Below are 18,782 nucleotides of genomic sequence, written 5' to 3' on the forward strand. Positions count from 1 at the left end.
TGCATGGTTACGATGTTCGGCAAATCACAATGCATTGGGTCAGCTGGCCAATCAGAGCAGACTGCGCTTGTCAGAAGGAGGGACTTTGTAGAAAACGACACATTTGAGAGAAGCGGGTTATAAAGGACCTACAATAATCTACAGTATTTGAAAAAGAATGTGTTTTTTTTATTATTATTATTATTTTTTTTTTTACTTTAAAGCATGTCATCATATTCTGTTACACCAAATAATGATCTTTAAAAAAAGCATAATATGACCCCTTTAAATAATCTAAGAATAGTCTTTACTTTCAAATACACAATGCAAGTGCTACTTTGTATGCAGTGTTTATTGTAGTACTTTTATATAGCCTAATATATTAGTTTTTATTCATATTTTAAAAGTATATTTTTATTTTCAGTTTAATTTATAATTTTCGTTGTATTACTATTTTAGTGTGTTCTTTTTTTATTACTAATTAGTGTTTTTTCAGTTCTAGTTTTACATTTATTTTATTTGAGTTTTTATTTATTTACTTATTTATGTTTTATTTTATTTCAGCTTAATTTAAAATAGCAAAATGTTTTTGATACTTTTGGTTTCAGTTTTAGCTAAAGACAATAACCCTGTTTAATTGTTGTTGTAATGTACCCACAGTGTAGCTCCCTCTAAAGTAGAGAAATACAGGAAGCTTGACTGATGTATGATGAAGAACGTGTTGGAAAAGTGCAGTTGTGCTTAAGCCACAGGCTCGGTAACCTTGGTTTCACATACTACTCATTGCAAATATTGTGCTATTTGGATCATCGTGGAGCATTACAGAGTGCTTAGGGTGTAATAATTTTAAATGACCAAATCCAGGGATTTCATCTACATAACAAAGGAAACCGGTTACCACATTTGCTTCCTTGGAAACAAATGGATAAACACACTTGTAGATGATGAAGACATTACCACCTCATAATGCAAGTATACATATATATTCTTTAGTTTTTTCAGAATATCTGTTTTGTATAGGTACAGTAGGTGTATCATTTCAGACCAAGTGGCAAACAAAGTACTTCTGCCAAAAAGCTGTTAGTCAGTCTGCGCCAGCGATCCTTTCCTCATTCTGCATGTCAGCCTAACATACGGAATAGTCGTTCTCTGCGAGATACCGTCTCGGCCCACCGGTGCCGGGCTTTCCCTGCAAGCTGTGCTCTGTTTCTCTGCCAGCAGAAGAAGTCAGAGACCTTCTCTCAACCCAGGGAACCGGACATTGAACAAAAACCAGAACTCTAGACCCAGACAGCAACATAAAACTGAAGGACATTAAAAGTCCATTTCCACAACTGCAATAAGACAGATTTTTCTTTTTCATCCAAATGATCTTAGTCTGGATCAAAAAAGTAAAAGTAGTTGGCCCTTTCCAACTTTCAATAGACAAAGAAAGAGACGATTAACTCTGTCGCCTTGTCTCATGGCTAAGCTTTACTGAAAGTATAAATCGGACAGTAAATGTCCTATTCCATTAGTAGTACTTGTAGCCACGAATGTTCATTTTAGAGAATGTTTAAGTATGTTGATTTTTCATTTGCAAGCTCCTTGCACAAAATGAAATTGGTAATTTATAAGAAAGCGAGGGGAAATGAGAATGGCTTTGTGTACACATCCCTCTGGCAAAGCATTTCATAAACTGAGGGGTAATCACAATAATTGTCTGGTGACAGAATATGCTGATTATATGATTATTTATGCATGTAATTGGCATTATTGTTATTTTTAGCTGGAAGTTAATTGCTAATGTAGATCCTGTAATTGGATCAGCATATTGCAACATTGCAATTCTATTAGCTCCTAATAACTGCCACAAAGTGGGAACACTTGGAGTGGGTGGAAGGTGTTTTTTCTCTCTCTCTCTCTCTCTTTCGCTTTCTCGCTCTGTCTCTCTCTTTTTCTTATTTGGAGGCTAAGTATCTGTCTCTGTGGTACAGGAGAAAAATGATAATACTTTAAAGAGTTTAATTAGAAAATATTACAGACTGTTTTGCCAATGGAACCAGGGACATTTTGCACAATATTCAAGGAATCATGTTGTTCTCTTAAGCGCAAATATCCACATATTGTGTTGGAATCCTTTTAACATATATTATTAAGCTGAATTTAATATTAATTGTATCTGAAAGAAGCACTTTATGAGGCATTTAACTGTATTTTCAACACCAAGAAACCTAGAGAGATGCTTACATAAGTTCTCCAACAGTCAACAGATTATTTCAAATGTGACAGCAATATTGTCTTGTTAACAGGGAAAGACACAGAGAAAGCTGGTTTATTGCCTCAATCATTCACAATCAGATCAGAGCAAGTAAAAAGAACAGTGACATCTCGGTCAGAATATAAGAGCATGGATTGAACTCTGTAATGCATCATTTAACAGAGGAAAGCTTTGTTATCAAATGAAGGCATTGGAGCATAAGTCTCTCTGTCACACAGGGGACGGGTCCAGTCTCGCCGCTGATATGAAAGGCTCATTACAGGGCTCTTATCGTCCTGGCATGAAGCTAATTGACAGGGTCTGCTAGTCAGCAGTGATTGTCTCCACCTTCTGCTGTTGGATATCTGTCTTTATCAGTCATCTGATCCTTGACTAGCAGACTGCAAGGAGAAAGGGACAGTCGAGAGTGTGTGGTCTCTCCTCAACTTGTATCTGTCTCTCACTATCCATCGTTCTGTCTTTCTATTTTATGTCTGACAAGAGCTCTCCTGGGATGCTGCCTGTCCAAAAGACTTCAGAAAATATCAAGGAATACCTGTGGACATGAATCTGTGGAATATCTGCAGACTGCTGCTGAGATGTTACAGCATGTGTAGACAGTCATGTCCAAAACTCTGAGACCACGTTTATATATATATATATATATATATATATATATATATATATATATATATGTATATTCAATATATATGTAATTTATAAAAAAAATTGCACCCTCAGATTCCAGATTTTCAAATAGTTGTATCTCAGCCAAATATTATTATGTCCTAACAAAGAATACAGCAATGAAAAAAAAAAAAAAAACCCTTATGAATGGTTTTGTGGTCTAGGGTAACATATATACCTTTAAATAAACAAAGTTTTAATATTCTGAAAAAAAAAAAAGAGAGAAGAGTTAGGTCGTAAAATAAGAAAGAAATTCCCCAGTCTAAAAATAAGCACTCTAAGGGTATAAAAAATGTACTTCGAATTCTTTGGTAATAAATACAGTGTATATGCTTACTAACATACTAAACAAACTAATTTTACTCTTACCTAGAACTTAACATAAAATGATTCAGCTTTTAGTGGCTTTAATATATATATATATATATATATATATATATATATATATATATATATATATATATATATATATATATATATATATATATATATATATATATATATATATATATATAAACTTATTTAGTGTATGTTCATATGTAGACCTACTGCAATATGTTTTAAATATGTATGTAATGAACATTTACTTCAGCCTGCTTTTCAGTAACATATTTTGAAAAATATTTTAACAATTTTATAAATTTTATAAAGTATATAAATTCTCATATACATTGTACAGTACTTCTAAAATATGCAATAGCATTCTTACATTGTACTAATCACAGCCATATGCAGTGTTTTAAGCAAAAACCATCAAATGTTTACTCTATATTCTATAATCTAAATCTAATAATTGTAACTGTAGTTCAAGAAGTGTAAACGTGTATTTTAAATCAAATGTAAATGTGTTAAGTATGTGAGATTAAATTAAACTAAAGGTACTTGATGTGGTTCCATTTTAACATAAAAAAATACTGCATATTAAAATATATTGCAGTTAGCTTAAAAAAAATTATTTTAAGATTATCTTTAATGACACAGCATACTTAAGGGGGGGGGGGGGGGGGTGAAATGCTCGTTTTCACTCAATATCCTGTTAATCTTGAGTACCTATAGAGTAGTACTGCATCCTTCATAACTCCAAAAAGTCTTTAGTTTTATTATATTCATAAGAGAAAGATAGTCTGTACCGATTTTTCCCGGAAAAACACGACCGGCTGGAGGCGTGACGTGTGGGCGGAGCTAAAGAATCACGAGCGCCAGTAGGCTTTTGCGTTGAGAGATTTGGAAGCTGTGACATTACGTGAGGACAAAACCAACCAAAACAAACCATGGCTAACAGTCAGATTCAGCGTATATTTGTGATCCAGAATCTGATCCAGAGGCTGAAATTTAACAAGAGCAGCATCAGCAACAACGTCGCTATGTGGTATGTACTGAAACTGTATATATTTGCTTGGCGGTTTTGGAAAATGACTAAGTTCCACTTTGGCGTCTTTTTTTTTTTTTTTTTTTTTTTAAGCTGTACATGTGGAAAGTGCAGTTTGATGACAACGTCGCATGTTGTTTACTTGATGTGCTTAAGCGGCGATAGCTAAGTTAACAACACAGAGATATTTGAAGCAGTTTTACTCACCGCCTGCGGTTCCAACACACGATCGTGACCCTTTTTCGTTGGGACTGCATTATCCTTGAGAAATAAACGATGTGCAAATCCGGTGTCAAACTGGGCCTTGTTTGTAAAACAAGCATCTTCGAAATGCAGGAGAACAAACACTTGCACAACTCCGTTGATGCTCTTTAAAAATAAACTCCATCCACTGGCCCCTTAATGCTGTTCTTTTCGTAATCTGTGCAGGGTTGTCTTGCCCTGGCAACCAAAAACACACTCCATTTGTGACATTTCACGACGCTCTCGCTCTGATCAGTGAAATGTCTGTGCTCAGCCTCGCTATACGGGAGTGCGCGCTCTTCTGGCAGACGTGCCCTCGGGACCCATATAAGGAAATTCCGCTCCATCTAACGTCACACAGAGCCATACTCGAAAAAAAACTTTCCGAAACTTGTGACAAACCGGAAGGAGTATTTTTGGAACAGAAATACTCCTTCAAACGTACAACTTAATTTTTTAAACTTTGCCAATGTTTAGCATGGGAATCCAACTCTTTAACAGTGTAAAAAACTCAGTATGCATGAAATAGCATTTCACCCCCCCCTTTAAAGTTGTTCCAAAACAACACATTTAATATGCACTTAGTATAGTAGAATTAAAATATAATCAGTGCATAAATATTAGTACAACTTAAGTGTATTCTTTTTCTTTTCTTTTTTCCTTACCTTAGTCTTGTTTACCAAAGCTGCATTTATTTGATCAAAACTACAGTAAAAACTGAAATATTGTTAAAAATTTATAATAAAATGTAATTTATTCCTGTGATGGCAAAGCAAACATTTCAGCAGCTTTGGTAAATAATAAAAAAAGTTAAAAAAAAAAAACATAAGAACAGCATTTATCTGAAATAAGTTTTAGTAACAATGTAAAAGCCATTAATGTCACTTGATAATTTGAATGCATCCTTGCTAAATAATAACTTTTTTAAAGATGTTATTTTGATGACTGCAAATATTTGAATGATTGTGTGCATCTTTCTTTTTTTATGTCAGAAATTCTCAAAAAAAGAAAAAAAAGAAAAAAGCATTTCCATTAGTGGTTTTATTATTTCGGACAACCTTTAACTAATTTTTAAAGTCCTCCACCTCAAGATTGAACCCGTTTCTACAAGTCTACAGTATATGTCCCCCTTCCTCAAATCTTACCCTGGAGGTCCAATGCACTGCAGAGTTTAGCTCCAACCCTGGTTAGAGTCACCTGTCTGCCATTTGCGAATGATCCCAAAGACATTGATTGACACTGATTAGCATGCTCAGGTGTGTTTGATTAGGGTTAGCACTAAACTCTGCAGGAAAGTGGATCTCGAGGTCCAGATTTGAGGATCCCTGGTATATGTTATGTACAGTGGAGGACTTCAAAAGGTTGTTATAAGGAAAGAGAGCTGTGCTCTATTGGTTTTGTGTTTGTTTTCTTTCAAATGGGATTTTTCTCATGTCAGACATGGTATTGTTTCACTCTTAAGGCCTGTTCACACCAAGTACGATAACTATAAAGATAACGATAAACATATAGTTCTAAAAATCATTCTCAATATTAAAGAATAGCGGAGTCCACACCACAACTATAACGATAAAGGCACAGAGAAACGATATTGTTGGGATCACTTTCAGAATGATTTTTTTTTCTGATGAACGATAAAAACAATGCCAACCAATCAGAATCAATCCTGCTGTAATGAGCTCGAGAATTTTAAGTAGCAGACGCGTGTCCTCTTAGAATACACAGACAATATCGTTCGCTGGTGTGGACGCTAATATCGTTATCTTTATAGTTATCTTTATAGTTAGTGTCCACACCAGCGAACGATATCGTCTGTTTATTCTTAGCACACATGCGTCTGCCGCTTTAAATCCTCGAGCTCGTTATAGCAGGATGGATTCTGATTGGATGTCAATATTTGTATCGTTCATCAGCTGGAAAAAAAAAACAGTTCTGAAAATGATTCCAACGATACCGTTTCTCTATGCCTTTATCGTTAGTTGTAGTATGGATTCTGCTATTCTTTAATATGGAGAACGATTTTTAGAACTATATCTTTATAGTTATCTTCATAGTTATCGTGCTTGGTGTGAACGGGCCTTTAGTCAGAATCAGTGTGGAGGTCTGAGTAGATTTGTTTGAAAGTATTGCTGAGTGAGTTGGGTTTGAGTCTTCTTGTGTGTAGGTTTGCACTGACAGTGTGAGGACATGAAAAATACTGTAATAACACCTTGTCATTGTGAACCTAATGATGCATGTCTGTCCCCAGTCCCCAGACTGGCAGGGTGACAGCCTCTCTCTCTTTCCCTCTCTCTCTCTGTCTTTCTTCCACCACCCACCCCGTGTGTGCACACACACATACACAATCAGACTCCATTTTGTGACCAAGAGAAATGACACAGCCATGACATGTTCCCTTATGATGAGAAGTACCCCCATTAAAACACAATTTATTGGTTCCAAAACACAGTAAGAATTTAGCATATCGAGGGAACGCAATAGTAATCGTGTGCACGTTTTAGAACAGTGAGGGAACAAATTAGTAAATCGTGTGCACAATTTATTTATTTTCTTGTATTTCATGTGCAGGGCTCCGTAGTTATGATTCACTTTATCAGAAATAATAATAATAATATTTTTTTTTTTTAAAGAATTGTGTTGATTAGTTGATTAGCCCTAGTAAACCTACTGTATACATTTTTCAATCATATTGGCAATCTTTTTTTTTGTGTGTGTGGATGTAACCAAACACTAGAATTTCCCATGTGATGGCCACTGGTAAAATTTGAATAGCATAGTATGAATATCAGAGATAAAGGAATCATGGCTTAAGAGACCATATTCCGCCAAGTTCTCAAAGGCTGATATTTGCCTCTTCCGTGTAATTAAATTTGTGTTATTACATATACATATACATATTTGTATTGATTACTAAAATATACTGTTTGCCGTTAGCTTAGCAACTATGTAAAATTCAATTGCAAGTTAACTTTCCTGCTCTGTGTGTTCAGTAAAACAGCACTGATTGAGTTTTGTGTTTCTATCATGACAACTCTCGGAGGGAATTGACAATGTTAATTTGTTTGGACTTGGCGGAATAGATATGGTATGCTACTGCTGTGGCAGAGAAAGTACCGAGACTTGCTATTGCCAACACATCCACAACATGCTGCTGTGAGCGTGTAAGAAATGCTGCACCTACACATGTATAACAAAAAATAACCCCAATAAAAAGCATGCATGAATTACCTGTAGCAGATCTATACAGGTGGAGCTGGGGAAGGTGGAGGGTTTCTGAAGCACACTGCAACTGCTACAGCAGGCACTAGCCAAGTATTTGAATGTTGAGCAGCAAGCTCATTGGCTGCTGATACAAAAATAACCAAGCAGCTTGACAGAATATTAAGTATAAACATATATATGTTGCTGTCCATTGATACACTGAAGTCTTGTTGGGAAGTCCGTATTTATGAATTGGGACATTTGGCTCATTAAAATCACTTTAGTTGAAGCAAGATGTATCTATCTATCTATCTATCTATCTATCTATCTATCTATATATATATATATATATATATATATATATATATATAAAAGGCAAGGATTTTGAACTTCTACAAAATGATAAAGAAAGAAACAATTAATAGTGTTGCAAACTCATTTGTAAATTATTCTTTAATACTTGTACAATACTATTGTATTTTTATGCACAACTTATCTAGTATTAATGTAAATGAAGAAAATAATAATTTCAACAAATTTTTACCATCAACTACAGATGTTGCATCCATCGTGTCTGCCATGTTTTCTTTAGGCTAAAAGTAAAATCAGTAGTTTCCCTCAGAGTTTCAAACAATTTTGACTTGAAATCACTGTATGTAAATTGTTCTGAAACTGTCTTAGAAAGCAGTGGGCAGTGAAGTAGCTCACTAGCTACTAAAAGGATTGAGGTTGGTGAAGCTCCGCTCAGACCCTGAGGGTTTGTTTAAACAGCAGGGGCTTGATAAAGCTCAGATGTGAGTCTGCGTCAAAGCTTTAGAGCTGCCCAGCCAAGGTACAAATTCCATAGAACACGAGATTTCTATTAATTAAATCGTAATTGGGTTTTATATATTTATTTGCTTCAGACGTTTGGCAGAACCGAGGAGCGAGATTAGACAGAGATTTACATGTAAAATGTAGGAGATTCATTAGAGTACCTTGGCAAAGATGAAATAATTTGACTGCCTGCAGGGCACACAGATGGCTCTGTATGTTTGCTAATTTGCTCATCTTTCAAGGTCATTAGTTCTATTTGGTGAACTATCAAAAAGTTTATTTGGGGATGGCAAGATTTATGCACAGGGTAAACAAAAACAGTGCCCTTGTTATGACCGCATTGCTGAGATCTTTTGTTATGTTCTTGGAACATACATGCTTAACGGCAGTCATGCCTGTATTCATTATGTTAAAGTTAAATTAAGAGCCATAGATATTGATTTATCTTGCCATAAGAATATATGCAAACAAGTGTGTGTGAGTACCTTTCTCTTACAATGTAAGTGGATAATTACCTTTCAGGTTCGCCGTTCAACACAGGAAAGAAATGTGTAACTGCTGAGGAAAAATCTAAATTTTCATATAATCAATATTATAATCTTCTTCCCTTTCCAAACCCACCCGCTCTCTCAATATTACACTTCTCCCAGGTGGTCTTGCTAGGAAGCTGAGACTGTTTCTTTTTCCCTTTTTTCTAAAATAAGGAAAGAAAGAAATTTGCCATTTTCTCCTCCCTCATTTGAAAGGGCTATTTGTTTTTGCTAGACAGGAAATGAGTTTTGACATAATAGATTTTCGCCATGCATTACATATACTGGAAAAGGGTCGCTCTGAAATAAGGGCTCTCTGCTCTTTGTTTGCTTTAGGGCTAAAGATTGAAGAACTTCTGAATGGGTTTTTAAATTTTCAGCGGCATTATGTATTAAATTGTTCTTAAGGATGTTGTAAAAACCTATAAATAATCTCACCGCTTTTGTACAGTGCATTATGCTCTATTGTGCAGCATGCAAAAAATATTTAATGATTAAATTCTGGTTAGCTAATTTGTACTTTAACCAGATTTTTATATTGTGAGGCTTTATTTTGTCTTTTCTTTTTTTTCTTTTTCTTTCTTTCTTTTTTTTTTTTTAAGTATGATGCTATGGGTTTTGTGCTCTTTGAAGTTGAAAAGAGGCCATACAATTAATCAATTTCCCTGCCTCAAATCTGTTCTCCTAAAATAATGAGGGAAAAGGTTTTATCAATTTAAGTTGATTTTCACTCTGGCCAGTGTTCTCAGTGGAGGACAGGGTGTGAAGCAGTTTCCCCTTTACAGTAATTTATTCTCAATTTTTCCAACCCTTTATCTTCCTTCATTTGTTATGCTTTTGGAGTCATTTCATAGTGCCTGGATATGAGTTTCCTTTGGGAGAGATGATATGGTCAGGGAGATACCATCTGCCCATGGGGGAGGGGTAGACTAGTCATTTTACATTCTGTCTTCATGGTTTAGCTTTAATGACAGACTAAAATGATGGGCTATGCAGAATGTGTAACAAAGCAGGGTGGTGAGAAAAAAGATGGGTGGAACTAGTAAGCACATTTAAAGTAACACTTTCTTCTCTACTTTTGAGTATTCGTAACCTGAGATACAGTGTGACCCTCAAAGAGTGTCGAAGCAAAATTCTTGAAAAAAATCAAGAATTTACTTTTTAGCACTGAATCATCATTTCAGGAATAAAAGATGGTCTTATTTAAGCAACTTTATATCTATGACATAGATAAAGTTTTTAAAATCGGGGCATGATCAGAGAGTTCAATTGCTACCGAGGCATTAAACAGTCTAGGACAATGCATTCTCCTTCAAAATCACACAACTATCGATTTTAAGATGCCTTATATAGAGAATTAGCTGAGAAAGTCTGGGGCTGAGAAACCTAGTTTGATTTTTTTTTTTTTTTTATTGGAAAGTCTTCTTGACATCTAAATATGTCAATATTTGGACTGGTCTTATTTTATTTTATTTATTTGTATTTTATTTTATTAATAAGTGGAACCATTTAACTGCCAATAACCTTGCACTTTAATTTGGCATATGTTTTATTTTATCTTTATTTAATGGTTTATTTTTTCATATTGCTATGACTAAGGCATATTAGTATATGCCAAAGCAGTCTTTAATGAAGGAATCCGAAGGATTATATTGTCCAGGGATTAGATTTTGTTTTCCTTAAAAGCAATTTTTCAGCATTTTTAAAAAATAATTATACTATGTCTTTGCTTTATGTTGCTCTTTCTTAATGCTAATTGGACATACTTCAAAATAGGCCAGTTTTATGCTTCACTGAAGGACTTTTTCTATGAATTTCCCAAGCGACATTCCATAGGTTATGTGACTGAACCCCTCATTCCTCCCTCGTTCACTCAGTGTTCGTTCCAGAATGCTTTCTCTGCATTTCTTGCTGTCCTCATTCGATCTTACCAGCACATAATAACTCTGCCAACGCTGAGGAAAGAAACATAATGCCATTCTTACAGTCATATTAAATCTGCCAAAGTACAGTAAGGAGGGAAAACAGAATAAAATGTTAGGCTTTATATCCTGATTGGGAATATCATGCAGGCAGTGCCTTGCACACAATTAAAGATGCAAAACAAAAGACCGTGAGGACTTCAATACTCATCTTTTTCTTGTCACAGTTATTGTCACACTTGCATTTTCAGCTGAAAGAATGGTATGCAGTGTGGATATGACTGCTTTTCCTTATAGACCACCCCAGTGCGATCACATCTTTGACAGCTGGCTCTATTAGAGGATTATGAACGCGGCTGTGGGCGGCAGAAGGCCATGCTGACAGACCTGTTAGTAAAACCCTATACAAATGACTCCACAAACTATGACACGCCATCTGAGTTCACATGGCCATTCGGCCTGGAATGCAGAACAACGTAGCGTAACGAAGAACTAAAAATACAGCATTGCCACGTGCTTTTTGGCGTGGTTAACCAATAAGAGCACAAAATGGGTAACAGGTGACTACTGACTATCAATCACGTTTTAAAAGGGCCACGAGGAAGTTCAGCGTGAGAAGTGAGGTTATGTGGTCTTTGGCCTGACCATAACAGTTTGGTTGCACAACGGCGGATGAAAGGTGTTTCGGGAACTGTACAGCGCTTGTGACAGTATTGAGGTTTAAGCTGCATGGATGTGCTTGCGCAGCAGTTAGAGTGGTTTATTCAGCAAGTTTTAATTTTAGACTTGAAATCAGGCAACTGATTTCAGAAGTCCTCATTGTGGCATCAATCTGGAGTGATCACCGATTCAGTTTAAAAGCTGAATAAGAAAGAGCTGCACAACCAGAGGAAAAAAAAACAACAACAACAGCAACTGAACTGCTTAATGAAATATGTTTTACACATAAACCTCTTTAAAATAAAACCAAGACCTCTTTATGATGATGATGCTGCTGATAATGATGCATATTATTATTATTATTATTATTATTATTATTATTATTACTATTATTATTATAATTAAAAGTTTTTGTTGCTGAAACTTAAATAAAGAAAAAAATAAACTACAAATGTATTATTTTCATTGAGTTTAACTTGATTTAAAATAAAATAAAAACTGAAATAAAAATAAATAAAACACAACTAATTTAAAAATGAACAAAAAAAGAAAGAAAGAAAAAATAAATGGTCCCTAGCTATGTCTCAAAAACAAATTTTAATTAAATTTTAATTTCCTTTACTTTTTGTTTGAAATATTTTCTCTGTTTACCTAAATGTTATTTTTGTGTGTAGATGATTCCCTTTTTTATTATATTGACTATGCGCACAGTATGTACAATATGGACAATTTAAACAACTACTTGTTTAATGAGATATGTTGCTTCACTTATGCTGTTTTTTCCCCCAAATAGATTCGATTAAATGTCTTGATTCCAACACAAACTGATTAATGAAAAAAAACAAATGTATTAATTAACATATTTGTTTATAATATTTGTTAATTAAAATGAATAATTGTTTAGATGGATAGAGAAAATAATGTGTGACATGCAACACAACAAACAGACATAATAGTATAGCCACAGTGGGCATAAATAATGTATTAATTATTATTGAGATTCACCTGAGACTTCACATGCACCACACAAGTCAAAAAAGGCATTAAAGGGACTTATTTTTAAAAAGTGTAAAAAATAAAAATAAAAATAAAAAAATAGAGAAAAAAACTGTGTGTATTTGTTTTTGGAGTGATTGTGTGCATTGTCATCTATATGTACTCTCTCTCTCTGTGTGTGTGTGTGTTTGTGTGTGTGGTAACTCAGGAGTAGATTGATATCTAGGATGGCTTGTAATGGTTCAGATAGGCCACTCTCACCCACTGTGACAGGGAGATTGGACAGTTAGGAGACAGAGTGCAGGCAGAAAGACCCTTACACAGCCTCATTAGCCATGTAGAGTTATCTCCCAGGTGTCAATACAGAGAGTGCGGCAGAGAGAGATAGCAGGACAACAGGGAGGGGGCCAGGAGGATCTTGACTAAGAGAAACAGGATGACCGAAACCTTAAAGGAAGAAGCTGGTGATAAAAAAAATAGGGAGCCTGCGACTGAAGGCATGGAGAAATGTTGGTGTGGATGAGGTGGGGAGGGGGGCAAACTCTCACACACACATAGATGCGAAAGAAGCTGGCAGACAGTGGAAGAGAGAGGGATAAAACCTCATATACTCGCAAATAGTGGTTTGCTGACAGAAGAAGGGACAAACTCTCACATGTGCACTCTCTTTCTCTTTCTCTTTCTGTCTCTCTCTAACACACACACACACACACAGGAGCTGACAGAGAGAGGTGGCGCTCCCCCACCATCCCAGCACCTGTCACACTTTGAGATAATCATCCATCATGGCCGGCCGTTGGCCTGTGTGGTCCTTTTTAATAGACACTATTGACACTAGTCGTCTCCTCTCCCACCCACAAGCTGTCACCAGGCAGAAGTGATGTTGTGTGCGTGAGAGAGAGAGAGAGAGAGAGAGAGAGAGAGAGAGAGAGAGAGAGAGAGAGAGAGAGAGAGAGAGGAAGAACTCTGGATTTTGTTGCAGACATCAAAACACTGGCAAGGGAATGGTTAAAAAAATTAATGGATGAAATAAATTAGCTGGAGACGGGGTGTTCTCAACTGGGGGAAAAGTGTTTTTTGTTTGTTTTTTACTAATATTTTAAATGCACATAGTTATAGAACAGTAAATTAGTTAAATCCTTGAATCTGATTGGTCAAGCAAGTGTTATGATATGCAGTCTATCTATGAAAAGTTGTATAAGGTGCACTAACATTCAGAAGTTTGGGGTTAGTAATTATTATTATTATTTGGAAATAAATTATTATTTTAAATTATTATTATTTAATGCAAATAAAATTTACTGTAAACATTGTTACCTAATGCATTAACTAAGTTGAACCCTATTGTAAAGTGTTGCCACTGGGCTAGAGTTTAATAAAGGCTGATGTGCCACTATATTTGTGTGGCACATTAATTGAGATGTGTTATGAAGGCACTGACCCTGACATTGAGATGGCCCAGAAGGTGCAGACAGTGGGGGAACACATGAAGCTATTTGAGAGGACTCTAAGTGCTCCATAAAGGACATTTGGCACAAAAACAACTGGCTTTTACATGCAGCCAAAGCATAGTTATACTTAAACTTTGAGCAAACTTTGAGTGATTCAGACTCACAGGTCTAAGAGCGAATGCAGTGTTAATGTGTTTGGCAAGCACTCTTCGTTGACCTTCTCATTGCATACGGGGAAGCAACTGAAACTATAGCTTGCAAAGTTTCAAAGACCTTCTTAATGGAGTTTCTAAAGTGGTGAAGTGTCATGGAATGAAACAAATAAGCATATTATATACAGTATATATATAAATTAATATATAATATATTAAATTGGTCACAATCCATTAAACGTTATACAGGATAATGATCATAAACTATTCATGCTTTAAAAATATACTTCAAATTATTATCTGTTTGGTTTTATTTAACATTGTATTAACATGAAGATCAATCATTTAACTATTTTTATTTTAAAGTTTAAATTAAAAAATAAATAACAAAAACCTGTTGAAATCAGTGTCGCATTTGGATTCATCAGTATATAGTGGAGTAAACTGGATGTGATGAATATTTTTCTGCATCATTACCTCTGGTAAACACTGTCAGTAAGAGCTGTTTATGTGTTAAGATGAGTGGAAGGAGAAAACGTTCCTTTCCTGCACATCCTTTGTCCCACTTCAGAGGATATTATACACATTCATCTTCACAATTTACTCACCGTATTGTTGTTCCATTCCTGCATAACTTTATTTTGCAAAATACAATTTAAAGAATGTCTTACATACATCAATCTATTGTAAATACAATGGAATGTTCTTCAAAATATCTTTTCTGAAGCTAGTTTCTGATGAAGACCATCAGGCGGAGGCTTGAGGAAAATGTCTATAGTTGTTAACAGCTCGTCCAGCTCTAACCTCGGTTGTCCATCTCCAGCATGAGGAGGCCAGACACCCGAGCGGAAGCAGTGGAGGCTAATGGAGGCTCACGGTGGGCCGGCAGGGAAATGAGGGTCTGGGTCTGGGCAAAGGGGCTGGTCCCAGGAGGCTCTGGAAGACTTTAATAGCGGAGCCAGGGAGATGCCTGCCTGCTGTGGTTTCTCGGTTGCAGATGATTTTAGTTTCAGGTGACGTGCATCATGCTCTATTAGCGGCCTCTTCCGACCACAGTTTTCTTTGGCGTGTGAAAGGCGCATTGGAGCTCCGCTCTAGACGTGTAGCTTTTCAACACACGTACACACACATACACACGGGTACACGTTTAGATGCAGGTCTGCATTTCTGCAACCAAACACAGGAACGATAGACTGACACAAACACACGCATACATACCTATGTGCACAAGCTTTCAGCTACTCATATTTCCAACTTCCCTTAAAACACACATAGACACCGGACATACAGTATATATGTGATTTAAAGGAGTGATTCTATCACTTCGAGTCAGTCAAAGAATAAAGGAGTTTGACCGGTGACTCTTAGTCCTCTTATAGGAATAGTTCACTCAAAAATTTAGATTCTGTCCTTATTTAATCACCCTCATGTCATTACATTCCAGACCCATATGCGTTTATTTTTTTATTTTTTTTATTTTTAAGAATCATTAAGCAGCTCTTGTCATACTAGGAAAGTTTAAAGTGATTAGAAAGAAAAATACAAATATAATTAAAAGTGATAAAATTATCCTAAAAGTAGTCCATGTGACTATTGTTGCACACTCATTTAAAACATCACTGTCTGCAAATTCAAATTCAAAATGGCTTTTATCTAAGCTATACTTTTTATAAGTTCAATTACCTGTGAATCAAACCCACGACTGTATTGTTGCTTGCACTACTGTTTGAACTACATAAACACAGAATAAATGAAACATTTCACACAGTATCGTAAGACTATCAGTGTATAAAGACATTATTGCTCCAAAAATTATTGTAAGACATTATTGTCAAATTATCAGTGAATATAAAGACATTATTGCTCCAGAAAAACTATGGTTATAGAACAGGAGTTAAATATATATTTTTGGAGTACTTTTTGGCGCTTAACAGCTGTGGTCACAACAGAGTGTCATTTTATGCATATGGTTTTGGAACAACGTGGGTGAGTAAATAATGAAATAATTTGTGGGTTAAATATTATGTGATGAACAACAGATGATCTCTCCATATGAAATTGAAGGAGGAAATTGAAAAATATGAAATCAATAAAACCAATGTGTTAGCTTATAAAAGTAATATCAAAGATTAGTAACAAGTTAGTTTAGGGACCAATTCCCACTATTAACTAGGTGCTTATTAGCATGCATATTACTAGCATATTGGCTGTTTATTAGGACTTTTAAAGCAAATATTCTGTATAACCATATTCTACGGTACATCCCTAATCCAACCCAGTACCTAAATGAACAACTACCTTACTAACTATTTATAAGCAGTAATCTTGAGATAAAAGAGCAATCTCACATGCACAGGTATGACTAAAACTCTTGTCTTTGGCAGTGGAGCCAGATGAGGGATCAGGCACGTGTGTATTTACACCACACAGAGGTTTGTCCACACGTCCTGTAGCGGCTGTGTGAAGTGGTCGGATGCTGGTCCCTCATGCGGTCCTCGCAAGTCTTCCAAAATCCTGGGTGGCTGTGAATTTCACTGTAGCTCTTTTACCTCCCCTTCTTTCCTTCTTAAACCTAACTCTTTTTTTTTCTCTCTTAATCTAAATGAAGGAAATTTCCTGTCTGAGGCAACTCTTTGTTTGTGTCCTCGGATGAGGTGGGAAAAAATTGTCTGAAAGAGGAGGCAGAGCTCGCATGACACTGCCTAGCTAAACATTAGAGCCTAATGTGCCATCTGAACAGGCCCTGAATGGAAATTTACAGGGGAAGATGTCAAAATGGGCTTCCCTCATTTCATTAAGGTACAACTGTAGAATTAAACCCTGTTTTTTTAGCCTCTCATTAACAGATTATTGCTGAAATGCATTTGAACGCACCTTCTTACCCAGCCATAATGGCATACAGCACCCATGTAGCCATTTGGTGTGTAAACACCCTATACGAGTCACAAAGGATTCACACACAGCAAAGAACTGAATCCAAACACAAAACTGAACTGTTTCTCATCTGAAACTGCTTTCATATTCTAATAAGTGCAGTCAGAACATCAAAGAGCCTTATGCAGATTAAGTCATTAATGTAGAGAACCTGTTATTGAGCTCGCATGTGAGCAGTTACACAGCAGATCATCTGTGCGTCACGCTCCGTGAACCAAAGTGAGAGAAACTGTAGACAAATGAGCCCAGTGGAAACTCTTTTTTTGTTTTTTTTGCGTTTCAAGTGACTGGAACGGGTCGCACGAAGGGTGTCTGTTTACACTTGTCAAGTTTTGAGCTTATATTCTTACAGAGCGTGTCAGGGGCAATGAATAACACGGTTGTGACAATTGGAGCCCACAGTCCGTAACCGAATGGCAGGGAGTGAATGAGTTGTTTGGTCAATACACCAATTCCTTAGCAACCATTTCTGTGGCTAAATGAAGGGAATTTTATGCTCTGGCCCCCACCCAAGGCACACAGAGCTGACTACGACTTCATTGCGGCGAGTATAAAAATAATTTATTCTGGCTAAACCATTTCGCCAAATCTTTTAATCACCGTAAAGGCCTTTCAGTACGTGTTATGTCATTGATTCCTTCGGATGCCTATGTGAAATATTTATGATGTGTTCCTGCGTGGCACATTTAAGGCCGTGATTTATTTTGCAAGGTGGAGAAGGATGCTGTAACACTGGTTTATGTCACAGATGATCCGAAATCGTATTTGACACTCACTGGTGATGCTTCAAGAGCTTGTGAATCATTTGATGTAAATGTCTTTGGAAGTTATTCGCTGGGATTGAACTTTTTAACCGAAGTGGCCTGTGATTCTGGGTCCAAACCTGTGTAATTTCGTTTATAAACAGTAGCCTCAGTGAACCATTGAAACTTGAATCAGTTTGTATCCTTATGTTCAAGAGAGTCATTGCATTTAAAGGCAGCCCAGCCTGTTGGTCTTGGCAGGACGGTGGTTTTTCTCTGCTTGAAATGCAGCGGTTCAAAACCCCACTCAGAGCTTTGATGTGTGACTGTTATAAGTCTGTTCAACTGTAATATATCTCTGTCATGTCTCATAAATTTCCTACACCAGTTCTGTAAAATCAGAAAAATGTCACACATCCGCTACACCCGGTTCACACATACATATTTTTGACATTATCTTGTCTGTATGTGCAGAAAACACATTTTTTTTCTGCCTTTATGAATAATGCAAAGAAATCGCATGCTGTCTCCTATGTTTAAAGAAACGGTCAAAAACATCTCATCTCATTAAGTAACCTTGTTAACCTCCGGTTACAGAGTCACGTGACTCGCGCGGCATATGTTATTTATGTTCTCGGAGCTGGAAGATGTTTGCAGAGAAGGATAATTTGACAGTCCGATAAACCAGCAGACAGACCTATAAACAGTCTGCCTCGTCGCCACAGAGATCTCATTGTCAGTCTTACTGAAACCCTTGTTTCTCACTCCATCCCGACAGCCACGGGGCAATATTTAAGCAGACAGTCAGAAGACGTCCAAATATTGAACAACATTTTCTCTTTATTTCTAACCCTCTGCCT

This window comes from Carassius gibelio, chromosome B5 (genome assembly GCF_023724105.1).
Source record: "Carassius gibelio isolate Cgi1373 ecotype wild population from Czech Republic chromosome B5, carGib1.2-hapl.c, whole genome shotgun sequence".
Lineage (NCBI taxonomy): Eukaryota > Metazoa > Chordata > Actinopteri > Cypriniformes > Cyprinidae > Carassius > Carassius gibelio.